The sequence below is a fragment of the Camelus ferus genome, chromosome 15 (assembly GCF_009834535.1).
Source record: "Camelus ferus isolate YT-003-E chromosome 15, BCGSAC_Cfer_1.0, whole genome shotgun sequence".
NCBI lineage: Eukaryota > Metazoa > Chordata > Mammalia > Artiodactyla > Camelidae > Camelus > Camelus ferus.
In genome coordinates this window covers 53,907,320-53,923,614 of record NC_045710.1, presented here as the reverse complement: position 1 = coordinate 53,923,614, position 16,295 = coordinate 53,907,320, and the positions used below count along the sequence as shown (strand labels likewise).

At 41.4% G+C, this 16,295-nt stretch overlaps 1 protein-coding gene and 2 long non-coding RNA genes across 3 annotated transcripts in view; 2 read left to right on the top strand and 1 right to left on the bottom strand.

The window, feature by feature from the left end:
• LOC116669042 (collagen alpha-1(IX) chain-like) overlaps positions 1 to 1,801 on the bottom strand; it is a 28,649-nt gene extending 26,848 nt beyond the window's left edge. Inside the window, exon 1 of the mRNA XM_032497872.1 lies at positions 1,626 to 1,801. The gene's annotated coding sequence lies outside the window, so the exon portion shown is untranslated. The remainder of the gene's footprint in view (positions 1 to 1,625) is intronic.
• Positions 1,802 to 1,883: 82 nt separating this feature from the next.
• Positions 1,884 to 3,631, top strand: LOC116669047. The gene is made up of 3 exons (XR_004326420.1): positions 1,884 to 2,272; positions 3,033 to 3,167; positions 3,495 to 3,631. It is a non-coding gene; the product is annotated as an uncharacterized LOC116669047 (long non-coding RNA).
• Positions 3,632 to 8,415: 4,784 nt separating this feature from the next.
• Positions 8,416 to 16,195, top strand: LOC116669049. Its single transcript, XR_004326422.1, has 3 exons — positions 8,416 to 9,216; positions 10,028 to 10,145; positions 15,486 to 16,195. It is a non-coding gene; the product is annotated as an uncharacterized LOC116669049 (long non-coding RNA).
• Positions 16,196 to 16,295: the final 100 nt, after the last annotated feature.

Sequence of the window (16,295 nt, the reverse complement as noted above, 5' to 3'; positions counted from 1 at the left end):
GTAGATTTGGCGTTAAAACTTCACTCTGGAACTATATATATAAAACCTCTCATGACACTTCTCTGAAAATTTTATAGTAGGTGGGTGAGAAGTCAATTATCATGAACAGAGGCAGCATAGCAGGATTCACTGGACCTCCCATTCAGTTTATTTCGAGGAGTATTTCTTGAGCATGACCTTACGGCAGGACCGAGGACAGAGATGCAGGGAACACAAACGTGGATCAGACTGTCCCTGTCTCCCTTCAGTTTCCACACCACAAGGCAAAAAGGGAGATTCCGAATAAGGAGAGATCCCTTCTTATCTGGGAGACAGGGTGTGATCAGGGATGGTTTCACTGCAGAATTAACATTTCAACTACATCTAGGAGGGCATAGGAGACTTTGAGTCAGAGAAACAGACAGAGGCCATCTAAGAGCAGGGTGTGGCAAAAGCAAACAGGCGGCTGAGAAGCACAGAAAGTACTGAGCACAACCTCCAAGGCAGGCAGAAATGGGAAGTAAAACTGGGGGATAAACAGACAGCTCTGTCTTCTTCACTGTCAGTGGAAATCCGCTGAAGATGTTTAAACGAGGAAGCAAAGGGACAACGGAAGCTGTACTTGGCAAAACCCAGTGTGGAGGTATGAGCAGACTGGGAGCACGACCATTCCCCAGACGTTAGTGTCTGTCACCAGGACTGTGGGAACATGGCTGCAGTTCTAGGGGGAGGTCACAGATGGCAGGCATCCTGCTATTTGCAAGAATCCTGGAGAAAAAAGAACTATCCCAGTCCAAAGATCAAAAGTGCCCTGCTGGGAGACACAGGTACAAGGAGGATAGACGGGAGCTAGAAGGCAATGATCAAGCAGCAGTGAACTATCGCGAGAGCCAGGGAAGTGAACGTGGGCTGGGAAAGGAAGAATCAAATCTGAGGCTGTAAAAGAGAGGAGGTAAATGACTAACAGACCCAGGAAAAGATGCTCAACATCGCTAATTAATAGAGAAATGCAGATCAAAACTACTATGAGGTATCACCTCACACCAGTCAGAAAGGTCATCATTCAAGTCCACAAAGGATAAATGCTGGAGAGGCTGTGGAGAAAAGGGAACCCTCCCACACTGTTGGTGGGAATGTAGTTTTGTGCAGCCACTGTGGAGAACAGGAGGGAGATTCCTCAGAAGACGAAAAACACACTTGTCAAAAGCTTTGGATCTCGGGGGCAGGCTAACAAGCTCCCAAAGGCCGGGCCTCGCCCCTTCTTCTGCCGCAGCTCGCTGGTGCCCCACAGGGTCCGGGGCGGCCTCCGCTCCCAAGGCGGGCCCACCTGCGCGGGAAGGCCGTGGCCTGAGGGCCAGTCTGAGGTGCTCCGGGGCCGTCCAGCGCCCTCCCACCTCCCGGGGCTGCTCCCACTCTCCCAAACCCGCATATGAGCGGCTGCCAAGAAAGACGCGGGGTTCAGTAAATACTAATGTTGGGGGGGCATCCCAACCAGGGCGGCGGGCCTGGGACCCGCCTCAGGGTCCTAACGGGCCGCGAGGCCTGGGCCTCACCTCCGCAGCCCTCCCTGTGCGCCTCCCCAGCTGCACAGCCCAGGCCTCACCCGCCGACTCCCGACCTGCGCGCCCGCACCAGCGCCCCCTTACCTGCCCGGCGACGGCAGCACAGGCGACAGCAGGCGGCGGGCGGCCCAGAACCCGGGCCGCCTTCCTCCTCAGGAAGCTCGGTCCGGGGGCACCCGGCTCCCGCCCAGCTTCCACACGCTCTGGGCGCGCTCCCGCGTCCGCGCGCGCCGGCGTGCGTGTCGGTGCGCGCCCCTCCCCCTCCTACCCTCAGCACGGACGCTAGGCTGCGGCTCCTGCGGCAGGGTCCCTGCGGGCGGGGCGGCGGGGCGGCGGGGCGGCGGGGCGGCGGGGCGGCGGGGCGGCGGGGCGGCGGGGCGGCGGGGCGGCGGGGCGGCGGGGCGGGCCCACTCCGCGGCCAGGGCTGGCCAGGTCCCCAACCCCAACGCCCCCACCCCGCACCCCACAGGATCCCAGCACCCAACTAGAACCACCACCGCCCCGGGCCAGGCCACATTCCCCAGCCCCACTCCCAGCCCCACTCCCCCTGCTCGCCCACCCTAACCCAGTCACTGCCTCCCCACCCCCTGCCAGGCCCGGTCCCGGACTGATCGGACCCTCAAGACAAGGCTCCTTCTCCTCACCCCTAAGTCCTCGCCCCCGTCTGCGCCCCGCTACGTCCTAAGCTACAGCCCCCACAAACCAAGCGGACCTCTCCTGCGTCACCCCAGGTCCCCCCACCATCCAGAAGTAGTCCCCTCACCCTTCACCCAGGAATTAACCCCCAACCCTCAGCCGAGTCACTTCCATTCCCAGCGACCCCTCACCGCGGCATCCCCCACACCCGGAGTGCACCCATACCCCAGCGGACCCCCTCACCCCTCACCTCGCGGGGGCGGGGCGGTCCGGGTTCCGATCACCTCGGCGACAGCCGCCAGACAGGGATACTGGGCAGAGTGGGGGCACACAGCCCTGTGTCCCAGGTTCCCGGCCGGGGCGGGCGGGGGCTGCAGGCCGTTCCAATTCCTGCCTGGGTGTCCGGCCCCACCCCCACGCCCCCACCCCTCTCCCCGTGCCCAGTGCCTCTTCTGAGCCCATGGGTCAGGGTGGTCCCGGGCTGCAAACCTCTCGCCAGTGGGCCTTGGGTGCTTGATGGTGCTGCCGGGAGGGAGGGGGCAGCCCGGCCCCGGGATGGACAGCAGGCGGCGGGCTGCCCTGGGAGAGCCAGTCGACTTGCTCCCATCTCCCCCGCTGCCTGGCTTGGGGGCAGCCTCTGCTGCCCCAGCTTCCTGGAAAGAATTTCTCTCTGTCAGCCTGCTCCTGGGAGGCAGTCGGGGTGTGCTCAGGCGACGGCAGGATTGGGGCTGCCCCATGCTAGAGCGGGGATTTGCTCCCATTTCCCACTGTCGGTGTCGCTGCCCCCGCCCATGCATAATAGTCAAAACAGTTTTCTTAATATAAATATCCAACTATATTAAATCCCATCCCTAGGACTGCTTGGAACAAATGTGAGCTATTTGAAAACAAAGAAGACTATTATGGAAATAGAAGAGGAGTCTGAAGGGATTCAGTTTCTTAAGGGCAGTGGAACTTCTGTCTTAAGGATTGACAGCTTAGAACCCACTGGTAAGAAATGTGAGGGCCATGAGTTGACAGGTTACTATGCTTATAATTAGAATTTTTAGAAAAATTAATTTATAACTATTGTGGAGCCTCCTTTACTGAGGTATGTAGACAGATTTAATATCTTCCTAGAAGGTTTAAAATTACACCTCTGGAGAAGCCTTATATCTTTACATGTTGTGAATGTAAAACTATACTTACTTGGTGGGTAAGAGTAAAATATGTTTTAAATTTTTCAAGTTTTTTTATATAATGTCAATAGATGTATCATTAAATTAATTTTATCAAAACTCTGTATGTTAATAAAATATATTTGTGCTTTTCGTTTAGATATAGTAGTTTCTGAGCTCAATCACAGTGTTCTTGGATTAGGATTGGATGCAGTAGAAGAACAAGAGGAAAAGGAGCAATTTTTTGAGAAAGGCTTAATATCTTCCACGGATTATTCAAGATTAAGGAATACGTGCGTAATATAAGTATAATATACACTAATCATTAAATGATTTTTGTGTCTTTCTGTATTTTTCAAAGGCTGGTCTATGCATGGACTTAAATGTGTTGATATTTTAACAGGCAAAAGTTAAATCTTATTTTTAACTCTCTCTGTTCATTATTTTGGTTGGAGTTTCGTGTGTGTGTGTGTGTATACATACACATATATACGTATACATATATACATATGGAACATGTTGATTTGTATTGTATTTGAGAGCCTCCAAATATCTGAAATTTCATGCCTGAGATACTATTTAATCTAATAGCACTTTGCCCAAAAGACCTAACTAAGAAAGTAATTTATTAAGTGATTTTCCACATATAAGGTAGATAAGAGAACCCAGGTAGCTCTTGTAAACTCAGGGGAGATCGGACCAGAAAGGGAAGGAGGAACCAGGCAGTGAAGACTGACTGGGCTTGTGTCCTGCCTTTGTGTGTGGTCGGCCCTGACGCTGATCAAGAGACCTCATCTGTCTTGGGAATCCTGCTGGTTGACTGAGCTGGTGCTCTGAAAGTGCCGTAGACCTTTGGCATTCTCAAGACTTTGGTGAAACCTGATCTCTTTAATTTCCTCAGTTTCAGTTTTTCATTTAATTTTTTAAAATATAAATGGAAGTCAGATTACAGTTTAAGATTTTAAGAACACCTTTAAGAACACCAAACTATAATTAGACAAAGTGGCAGGAGACTCACAGCCTCCGGTTATGAGAGTGCCTGTTCTCACGACGCGTAGATTTTTTACACGGTGGACAAAGCAATGACTGTCATGAACTGTGTGGGGTCTGAGGTTTTTACTCTTCTTCCAAGCCAACAAGTCAGCCTGCCAGTTTTGTGGCTGCTGACAGTAGATGCAAGATTTCTGGGGCAGAAGCAAAAGGATTTTATTTCTTACCACAAAAGAAGTACCAGAATGTCACGGTTTTTTGCCTGGGTTTCCCATGCCCCGCAAGGTTCGCGAGGTCCATGGTGGCTGTCCATCTGTGCGGTGGGCTGCTTGACAGGAGAGCGTCACTGAGTCTGGGCAGCTACTGCTTTATTTTCAAAACAGTTTCCTCATAGCTTCCAAATATTTAGCTTTTGACAGGAGTGCTTGGGAGGACATTTGTATTGTTAGAGACGTTTTTTAAATTTCCACAAAGGATTGCACGGAAATGTACTGTTAACATGCAATGCTCAGTTAAGTAAATTTGTTTTAGTAATCAAGCTAACATGGAACTAACTGAAGATAAACAAGAGAATGAATTAAAACACTAAGAACTGGCAGGTAATTTCACTGGGTTTAAAATTTAAAGTATTTGAAAAGATAATATAGCTTTCAGTAAGGACATTGATAAGAGAAAAATACTTAAAAGGAAAATTGTATTACTTTGGAAAGAGCTTGAACAGGTAGGGTGAGTTGCCTATGTTACAGGCTGAACTACTAAGGAATTGTAAGTGCACTGCTGCCTCATTTATTGGGAGTGGGTAATAGACCCATGGAGAAGACAGAAAAGGGATTTTTATGCTTGGACCAGGGGAATCTGTAAAGCCAGGACAAGTATCTCCAAAGCATGGTTAGGGAGGGGTATCTTTTTCCATCTTCCAACTTTTAATGTGTCTGTTTTTATATTTAAATTGGTTTTCTTGTAGATAGCATATAGCTGAGTTTTGCTTTTATATCCAATCTGACAATCTCTGACTTTCCATTGAGATGTTTGTACCCTTTGCAAAAATATACTCACTGGTATGGTTATTTCCTGTTTTGCCATTAATTTTTATCTTTCCATCTTTTTTTGTTATTCCTTTTGTCCTGTATTTTTTTGGATTTGTATTTATAGCATTCCGTCTTAGCCCTTGTCTTGGCCTGTCAGTTGCACTTCTCTGCTGTGTTTTCTCTTAGTTGTCCTTTGATTCACAATATGCATCTTTATCTTGTTAGAGTCTAATTTCAAATAACACTATACCACTTTATATGAGTCTTAACAACCATCAACTACCTCCAATCTTTTTGCTATTTTTGGCATACATTTTTCTATATATCTTAGAAACCCCATGATGTATTATTATTGTTGTTATTATTATTGTTGTTGTTGTTGTTGTTTTTAACAGTCTGTTACCATTTTTTTTTTTACTTTTAAGGAAGATTAAAAGTTTATGCTTATATAAAAATTTATATTTATCCACATATTTACCATTCCCAGTGACTTGCATTCCTTCATGTAGATTTGAATTTCTTTCTTGTTTTACTTTTTAAAATAAGATATAGTTGGTTTATATAGCATTGTATTAGTTTCAGGTGTACAATATAGTGATTTAATATCTCTATACATTGTGAAATGATCACCCCAATAAGTCTAGTTAACATCTGTCACCTTACATAATTACAAGAAAATTATTTTTTCTTGTTATGAGAACTTTTAAGATCTATTCTCTTAGCATCTTTAAAATAGTTGCTATCTAGTATTATTTTAAGTTTCTATCTAGTATTTTTCTTCAGCATGAAGAACCTCCTTTAACAAGATTTCTTATAGTGCGGGTCTACTAGGAATAAATTTTCTCAGTGTTCATTTGTCTGAAAACATATTTTGCCTCTGTTTTTGAAGAACATTTTTGCTTGATTTAAAATATTAGGTAGTTTTTTTTTCTTTGAGCAACTTAATTATCTCATTCTCTTGTCCCCTAACATTATTTCTCATGAGAAGTCAGTGGTAATTCCTATTATTGTGGTTTTGTACATATTGCGTCTTTTTACCCCACTGTTTTGAAAATTTTCTCCTTATGCCAATTTTGTGACAGTTTGATTATGATGTATCTTGGTGTGCTTTTCTTGCATTTATCCTGTTTGGAGGTGGTTGAGCATCAATTGATCTGTGAATTTATAGTTTCCATCAAAATGAAAAATGTTTTTGCCATTAATTCTTCAAGTATCATTTGCTTTCTGATCCTAACTACAAGTATATTAGAAAGTTACATTTTGTCCCTCAGGTCACTAAGACTTTCATTTTTTTAAAGCATTTTTTCCTCTTTGCTTCAGTTTTTATTGCTATGTCTTCAAGTTCACTGATTTTTTTTCTTTAATTTTTTGTTAATTCATTGAATGATTATTTTTTCTTTCTCTATGGAAGTTCTTTTGGATGTTTTTTCCCATCTCTTTAGTATGTTTGCTCATGTTCTTTTTTGTTTGTTTTTTTTTCAGGTCTTCAACGTTGTGCACATTCTGCTGATCCCAGTATTCGTTCATTTCTGGGTCTCTTTCTATTGACCGCTTCTTCTCCTAATTGTGGTCACTTTTTCCTCCTTGTAATTCTGGTGATTTTTTAAATTGTGTGTTGTATGTATTGTAGATTTTTACATTGTTGAGTGTCTAGATTTTATTTCCTTCTTTTAAAGAGTGTTGAGCTTTGTGCTGGCAGGTGGCTTGATCCTTTCAAGGCTTTTCTTATGCTTTGTTATGGGGAGTCCAGAGTAGTTTTTATTCTAGTAGAACTTGACACTGCTTCCAACGCATAGCTTCTCAGAGGTTTCTACTGAATGCCTCTGCTGAACAACAAGAATTTTTTTTCCACTGAAGTTGGTTAGAGCTTCAGAGTCTCCTTACCCATGTGAACTCTGGGAATTGTCCAGCCAGCAGCTTTTCAGACGTTCTTTGCTCAACCTGCGTATAAATGACTTAGTTTTCAGGAAAGACTCAAGGGGACCCCATGCGGATTTCTAGTGCTCTGTTTCTACATAGGTGCCTCCTCTCTTTATTGCTGCCCTGTGGATTCTCATCACCTTATCTTTTCTGTACTCTTATCTCTGTCTCCTTAACACGTGAGGCTGTCCTGATCTCCCCCTCCCTGCTCAGCGCTCCAGAGTATGCATACCTTCAGGTACTCAGCTCACTGGTTTATCTTTGCTTAGGAATCATATTTTTGTGCTGCTGGTTGTCCAGTGTCTGAGAACAGTTGTTTCATATATTTTGTCCCGTCGACTCATCATTTACAAAGTCCTTGAAATTCAAGATGGCAGAGGAGAAAGTCCTCTGGATTACATCATAGTTAAATTAAAACTTTCAGCCAGATTTTCCAACAGAGAATGAAAATGTTTCCAAGTGTATCTTTTAGATCTTTTACATTGAGTATTATTTAGTTATTTACTATTTATGCAAGTAATATTTTCAAAGTTGCAAGGGTATAGAATATAATAGTAGACATAGTACCTTGAATGGGTGACAGCTTCCTGTCAAAAAGATCAGAACAATAAAAATTAACACTCTTACTATTTTCCAGTGTTAAGAGCTGGGTATTATTATCTCTGTTTCTCATACGAGAACCAGTTTCTTAACTGGATTTTTTTGTTTCACTTTTCATGTGAACACAGCTTGCCTTCATATCCCTTTCTGACTCTCTGACCCGCTGCTTTCCTTCCTTCTGTTTCTTGTCTATCTCATTTCTCTGTGTGGCGACCAATGACATTTTCTTGCTTCAAACCTAGCTTATTTATGACAGGTTCCTGCAGAGGGGGTTGGTCATTTATACGTTGGACATACAGTGTTTGCCTGTAGACTGTTCAGTTACTAAGTGCAACTAGCAAAATATAGTTTTAAAAAGTGTATATTAGATTAACACTTCACTTTTCTTAATCAGAAGTAGTATTTGGCTTTATTAACTTTTGGTTCAGAATAAGTGTAACACATGCAATAATAATACTAACAAAGATAATTATTATTACTAAACATAATCAGCAACCCTCTGAAACATATACTACGATCATCCCCACTTTACAGATGGGAAAAACGAGGCAAAGAGGGTTTGTGACCTGCTGACGGTTCTATAGCTGACAGTGATAGAACCAGGAATTGAATCCAAGCCTTCTGGCCCCTGGTTAGGCTCCTAAGCATTTTGCTGTCCCACCAGAGCTGTTCTTACACTGCTTCTTTGTAGTGACACAAACACTACCTCCCCTTCCATTGACTTCAGTTAGTTCCCAAACCCTAAGTAGTTGTCTGAGTTTATGGTCATACCCTCCCATGTCTCCTCTCTCCTTGTTTATCATCTTTACTTAAGCAAAACTAATCGCTGAGGTTCTTAAAATTCAATGAGTCTCACCTGGACTATTAGAATCTTAATCATTTGACATTGGTCCTAGAGCCTAGGATTTGTCTAATGCAAAGTAATTTCTCGGTAACTGTTTTGAATTTAATTATGTCTTCTGATACTCAGAAAACCCCAGGCAGGGTTCTTCCACATATGGAAGAGAAAGGAGGTGAGCTTCTCAGCCTCAGAATATAGACATTGACATACTTAACCAGCTACCCTAGCTTACCCGCCTAAGTCGCAGTGCCCGTGCTGTTCCGCCCTTGTATTCCCTGTGAACTAAAGTGGGGATATTCTGTTAAGTAGGTCTCACAGAAAGCATCTGTATTTAACTTACTCATTTGCAGACTTTCTTTGCTAATTACACTCAAGTTGTCCCCTCCATTCTAAGAGAAGACTGAAGGACAGTCATTCCAGATGCAGACTCTCTAGTACCTCCTGCAGTCTTTCTCCCATCAGGCCATCCTGTCTCTGAATGTGATCTACTTTTTGAGATACAAGTAAGATTATGTTTATTTCTAGCATGATCAGTTTCACTCTGAAAAGGCCGTTCCTCATCTACAGCCCACAGCCCACTTCAGTCTCAGTCAATCCTTTGATTGAAGGGCTATAAACAACAAATTAAAAATGGACGAAGAGGTCCTGGCCGGATAGTCCCTGCCCACTCTCACCACAAGTAGTCTGATGGCATCATGTTGACACAGACACAGCTTTTCCTTCTGCTGCAAAGCCATCGAGATGCAAGCTGGGACTTGAGCTGAGAAGTGCCTGGGAATGGGGAACAGTAGAGGTCATTTAAGGCTCGTATTCACCTGAGAGAGGGGTCAGAGACCAACTTTTCATGAGCACTGCTCACGGGTTACAGTAGAGACACCTATAAAGACCCCAAAAAATCAACTTAAAAAAATAAGCAAAATCCAACCTTTTGTTTGAGTGTCTGGATTTCACAAAGTGCTGCCTTTTGTAAGTAAGCAGTATGAGATTTTTGTCTTTAAAAATCAAGTAATTAAAGTGTCTTTTAAAGATATGAAATCTTTTAAATAACACTAGGAATTTGTAGTTGGTTAATGCAAAATATTAAAAGATATAAAGCTCATAACTATTTGAAAGTACCAGACACAAAATAAACCTAAATCTTATGAATTGTATTCTCATTAAATCTTTGCCCCCAAAAGTATGTTCTTAGAAGTATCTTTATGTTTAACTAAATCACTTTTCTGCAGACTTATTTTGGATGTCAACAATCTTTTCCTGGAATTTGACTTGACACTATTTGACAGTCCTTGTATTTTTTAAAACTATTTTCTTCAGAAAATTACATTTTCTGATTTTGAAGATGAGGAAGAAATTAATGCACCTTTGACTCCTAAAGAAGAGACTGATTGCAAAGAAAATTCCAAATCAGAAAAGATAAATTGTACCCAAACAGGTGTGTATCAGTCATACGTCTGACAGTCTGGAAACTTCTTTCATCGCCTTAGCTGGCCGTTGCTGCATGAAGAACCCTACTGCAGAGTTCTTCATAGTCTGCTCATTGCTGTGACGTTGCAGGTCTCGTCACACTCGATTAGACTTGTTCTTAACTCAGGACGTCAGTGTAAATCTTAATGAAATACATGGCAGTTGGTGATTTTGCAAAGGTTTTCTTTCGACAAGTTTCCTGAAGCTTTCGAACTTGAAAACTTTATGAAGATCTCGAATCTGATTTCTGAGCAGGTGTATTAAGTTACACTTTCTTCGGTAGGTCTTAGTCCTGTGAAGTGCAGCACGTACCCTTCCTCAGTATTTGTGCTAGTAGTGACATTACTGTCTAAAACTCACTTGGCTAGGATCATGAATTCGATTATTGTGTTCACATTCGATGTCACTGTACCCTAGTTCTCTCATTTCTCAGGTCCTGCCAAGAACCGGCTACTAGGCCTGGCCAAGGGCGCTGCTCCACGCCCCCTGCCAGGCAGAACTGACCCTTGAAGCTGTCTGATAGTAGCCAGTGGGGCAGTTACTATTCATTACGCTGGTCTTGATCTGACGACAGTCTCTCTGGGGACTGTGTGTTAGGACTAGATGTTTTGAACATACATGAAACCATGTATTCTCTAAATAAAAGCAAGGATCCCTTACTGGGTGTTAAGAAATACACTTTTTTTTTTTTGAGTTTGCCTAATACTTTGTCCTTGGGTGTCTCTATGTCACTCAGTTTGGGAGAGAAGAGAATATGACCTTAGAAGTACATGAAGATTAATGTGATCTGATGATTGGAAATTTAATAGGATTCACACTTAGAATACAGTGATTACAGTATTTTGTATTATGATCATTTCTGTTGGAAAAATAAGTGGGTCAGCAGAAGGCACAGTAGTTTGGTGTGTTAAGAAAATCTAGCCTGTGTGAAAACGTGTCGCCTGAATGTGGAAGCCTAGCAGAGAGCCCTCTGGGTACGCGTCAAAGCAGGAAGGCAGCGGGAGCCCTGCGGTCGTGGGCCACTCCCACACTCTGCCTGTCCAGGTGGGGGACGCAGGGGACCCTAGTGACGAAACTTGCTCTAAGGGAAAGTGTAGTTTTGACAAGTTTCAATTATTGCCCTTTGATGACCTGCCTTTTGAAGATTTTTGTCTCAAAATGTAGATGAAACGATGAGTACAAGTACTATTTGATTGTTAATTTTGAACATTAAGGGGAAATGACTGGTGATGTTAAAATGACAGGGATCTCACATGAATCAGACATCTTACCTTGGAGTTCAAGAAATGGGAGAATTTCTGAGCAAGGAAGATGCACAGATGGCGTCTAGATACTTCAAATAAGGCTCATGAAGGCCTGAGTTATTCCCTGGTAGTTGCCGAGGTGCTGGGGAGACTTTCGGAAGCTCTCTCACAGCTACATTCTCTAGTCTTACAGGGTTATTGGTGAATGAGAGCGAATGAAAGTAATCTAGAAAGCACATTTCTTGATCTTTTCATGTTAGAGTAAAGCACTGGCTTTCAAATTTTGTTACTGTTTGCATTGTGATTATTTTATGTAACTTTGATTTCAAATCATATAATCATTTTCTTTTTAAATTAAAGAAGAAGAGAGAACTGGCATGGTGGCTAATGACAGGTTTAACCAGTAACTTTCAAACCGCCTTTAAACGAATTATTTTATAAGATGAGAATTACAGAGGCTTCCATGGGTTGCTTAGAGGAAAAAAGAGAAAGGATTCAGGTTGAACTAGGTTATCAAGGACCTGGGAGTGTATGGTTATATATTTAATAGATAATAGTGTCTGTTAATTCCAAATTCCTAATCTAGCAAAAGACTGAGCTGATTACTTTTTTTAAAATCTTTTTTCTTTTTAAAGTAGGGTTGTTTGAGATCTCTTCTTCTTTGTTCTTTTTCTTTTAAAAAAAATTTCTTTGCTTTTTTTTTTTTAGATTCCACATATGAGCGATCTCATATGGTATTTTTCTTTCTCTTTCTGGCTTACTTCACTTAGAATGACATTCTCCAGAAACCAGGAACTTCCATGTTGCTGCAAATGGCATTATGTTGTCAGTTTTTATGGCTGAGTAGTATTCCATTGTAGAAATACACCACATCTTCTTTATCTAGTCATCTGTTGATGGATATTTAGGCTGTTCCATGTCTTGGCTATTGTACATAGTGCTGTTGTGAACACTGGGGTGCATGTGTCTTTCTGAATTATATTTTTCTCTGGATAAATGCCCAGGAGTGAGATTGCTGGATCATATGGTAAGTCTATTTTTAGGTTTTTAAGGAACCTCCATACTGTCCTCCATAGTGGCTGCACCAATTTACATTCCCACCAACAGCGTAGGAGGATTCCTTTTTCTCTACACCCTCTCCAGCATTTATCGTTCGTGGACTTATGGCCATTCTGATTGGTGTGAGGTGATATGTCATTGTAGTTTTGATTTGCATTTCTCTAACAATTAGTGATGTTCAGCATCTTTTCATGTGCTTGTTGGCCATCTCTGTGTTTTCTTTGGAGAAATGTCTATTTAGGTCATCTGACCATTTTTTAATTGGGTTACTTGGTTTTTTTTTATATTAAGGTGTATGAGCTGTTTGTATATTTTGGAAATTAGCCCTTGTCGGTCACATCATTTGCACAATATTTGCGAATATGTTCTCCCATACTGTAGGTTGTCTTTTCGTTTTGCTGATGGTATCCTTAGCTGTGTAAAAGCTTTTAATTTCAATTAGATCCCATTTGTTTATTTTGGCTTTTATTTCCATTACTCTAGGAGCTAGTTCAGAAAATACATTGCTGTGATTTATGTCCAAGAGTGTTCTTCCTATGACTCCTCCCATTTTTTATGCCAAAGGCAGCATACTGTGTACAGCTGTATCTTACATTCGTTCACTTAACTATATATCCTGGAGCTCTTTCTAAATCAGTAAACAGAGATCTTCCTCATTCAGTTTTTCAGCTGCGGGGTACTCTGCTGCATGGATACACACAATTAACCAGCCTTTTCAAGTGGGATACTTTATTTCTACTCTTTTGCTATTGCAAACAATGCTGCAATGTACATGTGACATTCCATGTATGAGCAGGTGTATCTGTAGGATTCACCTGGGCCACATATCAAAGGCATCTATAATTTAAGTAGAAATGGCCTCCATCTCTTTCAATTAAAGAGAAAGGGTTTAAAAAATAAATTTAAAGGCACTGTGTACACATATTTTTATTGTGATTAAACATACAGAACATAAAACTTACCATTTGAACCATTTTTAAGTGTACAGTTCATTGGCACCTAGTACATTTACATTATTGCACAACCATCATCACTGTCCATCTCCAGAACGTTCTCATCCGTCCATCCTGAAACTCTGCAACCTCTAAACGCTAACTCCCTTTTCTTCCTCCACGCTAGTCCCTGGTAACGAGCATTCCACTTTCTTTCTGTATGAATTTGACTATTTATTCTAAGTACTTCATATGAATAGAATCATACATTATTTGTCCTTTGTGTCTGGCTTATGTCTTCAAAACTTCATTCACCTTGTAGCAGGTGTCATCATTTCCTGTTCAAAGCTGAACAACATTCCATTGTATGGATAGACCACATTTCGTTTATCCATTCAACCATTCATGGACTTTTGGGTGGTTTCTAGCTTTTGATTACTGTGAATAAGCACATTTTTAAAAACAGAGGTACGTTTCTCATTCACCCCATCCCCAAGGCCCTTACCCAAAGAAATCTGATGCCAGTATTTTTGTTTGTGGTTCCAGAGTCAGTCTCTGAAAATGTAAGCATTTTAGATACAAAAAACAGCTTCCTGTGTACATTGTCCTGAACCTTGTTTTTATCTCCAATGGACAATACATCTTGGAGGTTGTCCATATCAGTACCTATTGATCTGCCTTGAAATTTTTTCAAGTATATATTTTTAATTTGAGCTGGAGCTGTCTTCTGAGTGCAAAAGCTTTTAAGTTTGATTAGGTGCCATTTGTTTATTTTGGCTTTGATTTCTTTTGCCTTGGGAGGCTGATCTGTGAAAGTATCACTACAATTTGTGTCTGAGAATGCTTTGCCTATGTTCTCTTCTAGGAGCTTTTTTAGTGCCATGTCTTATATTTAAGTCTATAAGCCATTTTGAGTTTATTTTTCTGTATAGTGTGAGGGAGTGTTCTAACTTCATTGGTTTACATGGGGCTGTTCAGCTTTCCCAGCACCACTTGCTGAAGAGACTGTCTTTTCTCCATTGTGTATTCTCACGCCCTTTGTTGAAGATTAAGTGACCATAGGTGTGTGGGTTTATTTCTGGGCTCTCTATTCTGTTCCATTCATCTATATGTCTTTTTGTGTGTGTGTGTGTGTGTGTGTGTGTGTGCCAAAACATGCTGTTTTGATTACTGTAGCTTTGTAGTATTGTCTAAAGTCAGGAAAGTTTATGTCTCCAGCTCTGTTCTTTTAGCAATGTTTGTACAGCTTTAGCAATTCTGGGTCTTTTGTGGTTCCATATAAGTTTTAGGATTATTTGTTCTAGCTCTGTGAAAAATGTCATGGGTAACTTGATAAAGATTGCATTAAATCGGTAGATAGCTTTGTGTAATATGATCATTTTAATAATATTAATTCTTCCAATCCAAAAGCAGGGGATATCTTTCCAATTCTTTGTATCATCTTCAGTTTCCTTTATCAGTGTTTTATAGTTCTCAGCATATGGGTCTTTCACATCCTTGGTTAGATTTATTCCTAGGGTTTTTTTGTGTATTTTTTTTTAGATGCAATTTTAAATGGGATTTTTTTTTATTTCTGATATGTCATTGTTAGTGTAAAGAAAGGCAACAGACTTCTGTGTATTGCTCCTGTATGCTGCTACCTTGCTGAATTCCTTTATTAGTTCCAACAGTTTTTGTGTGGAGTCTTTAGGGTTTTCTACACAGGGTATCCTGTTATCTGCATACAGTGACAGTGTTACCTCTGCCCTTCCAGTTTGGATCCCTTCTATTTCTTTTTCTTTTCCAATTGCTGTGGCTGGGGCTTCCAGTACTATGTTGAATAGAAATGTTGAGAATCGGCATCCTTGAGTGCTTTAACAACCTTTAACAGATGTGCTGAGTTTTCATATGAAGATGCCAGGCCTCAAGTAGAATTTGGTAGTGATACAGGGAAGACCCAAATCCTTTTCAGCACCATGAAAATGGACCCACTGAGTCTAAAGGACTAGACATGCAAATAGAAGACAAATGGTTTAGGCTGAATGGTCTTCGAAGAAAACTAACATCGTCTTTGTCTTATGTGTTTTTCCATAGGTGCCAGCCTGAGGCCCTTTATGATGGGGAACTGCAACAAGACCCCAAGGACCCAAAACCTCCAGTTTGCATGACGAGAGCCCATCCTCCCAACCTGTGATACTGAGCAGAAGAGAACGTCTGTGCTCATCTGAGTGGACCTGCTAGGCATTCTAGAACATGGGCAGGAACCAAGAGGTGCAAACCTCCCCTTAAAGAAAGGAAACTGTTTCTCAGAGAAAGGAGATGGTTTTCAGGCTGAGAGGCTTGTAGAGGGGATTGGATAAAGGCAGAAAGCAAATCAAAGGTGACAAAGCCAGGAGTGGGGAAGGACAGATTCAGGGAGGGAAGCATCTATATTAGCTATACCAGGACTGACCAAGAAATGAAATGTAAATTTTTAAATTGTCTTTGAGAAATATGCTATTAAATTGTTCAGAAATTTTTTGAAGATAATTATTAACATTAAATTTCATATAAGCCAGGCACAATATCATCTTAAATCTTCTGGCAGCCATAATTTTAAAAAGTAAAAAGAAACAAGTAAAATTAATTTTAACAAGATATTCAAAATATTGTTATTTCAAAATATAATAAATACAAATATATTAATTAACTATTTTACATTTTTGTACTAAGTCATTTGAAATCCTGTGTGTATTTGGCACATTATTTCTATTCATATGGTAAATTTTCATTGGTAATATTCAGTCTCATTTAGATTTCATAAAATTCACAATTGAAAAACTAGATTCATGTGTGCAACTTATTTCAAACATATTTAGAAGTTTTCCAATAACTGGATTGTATATGTCTTTTACTTAAATTTAA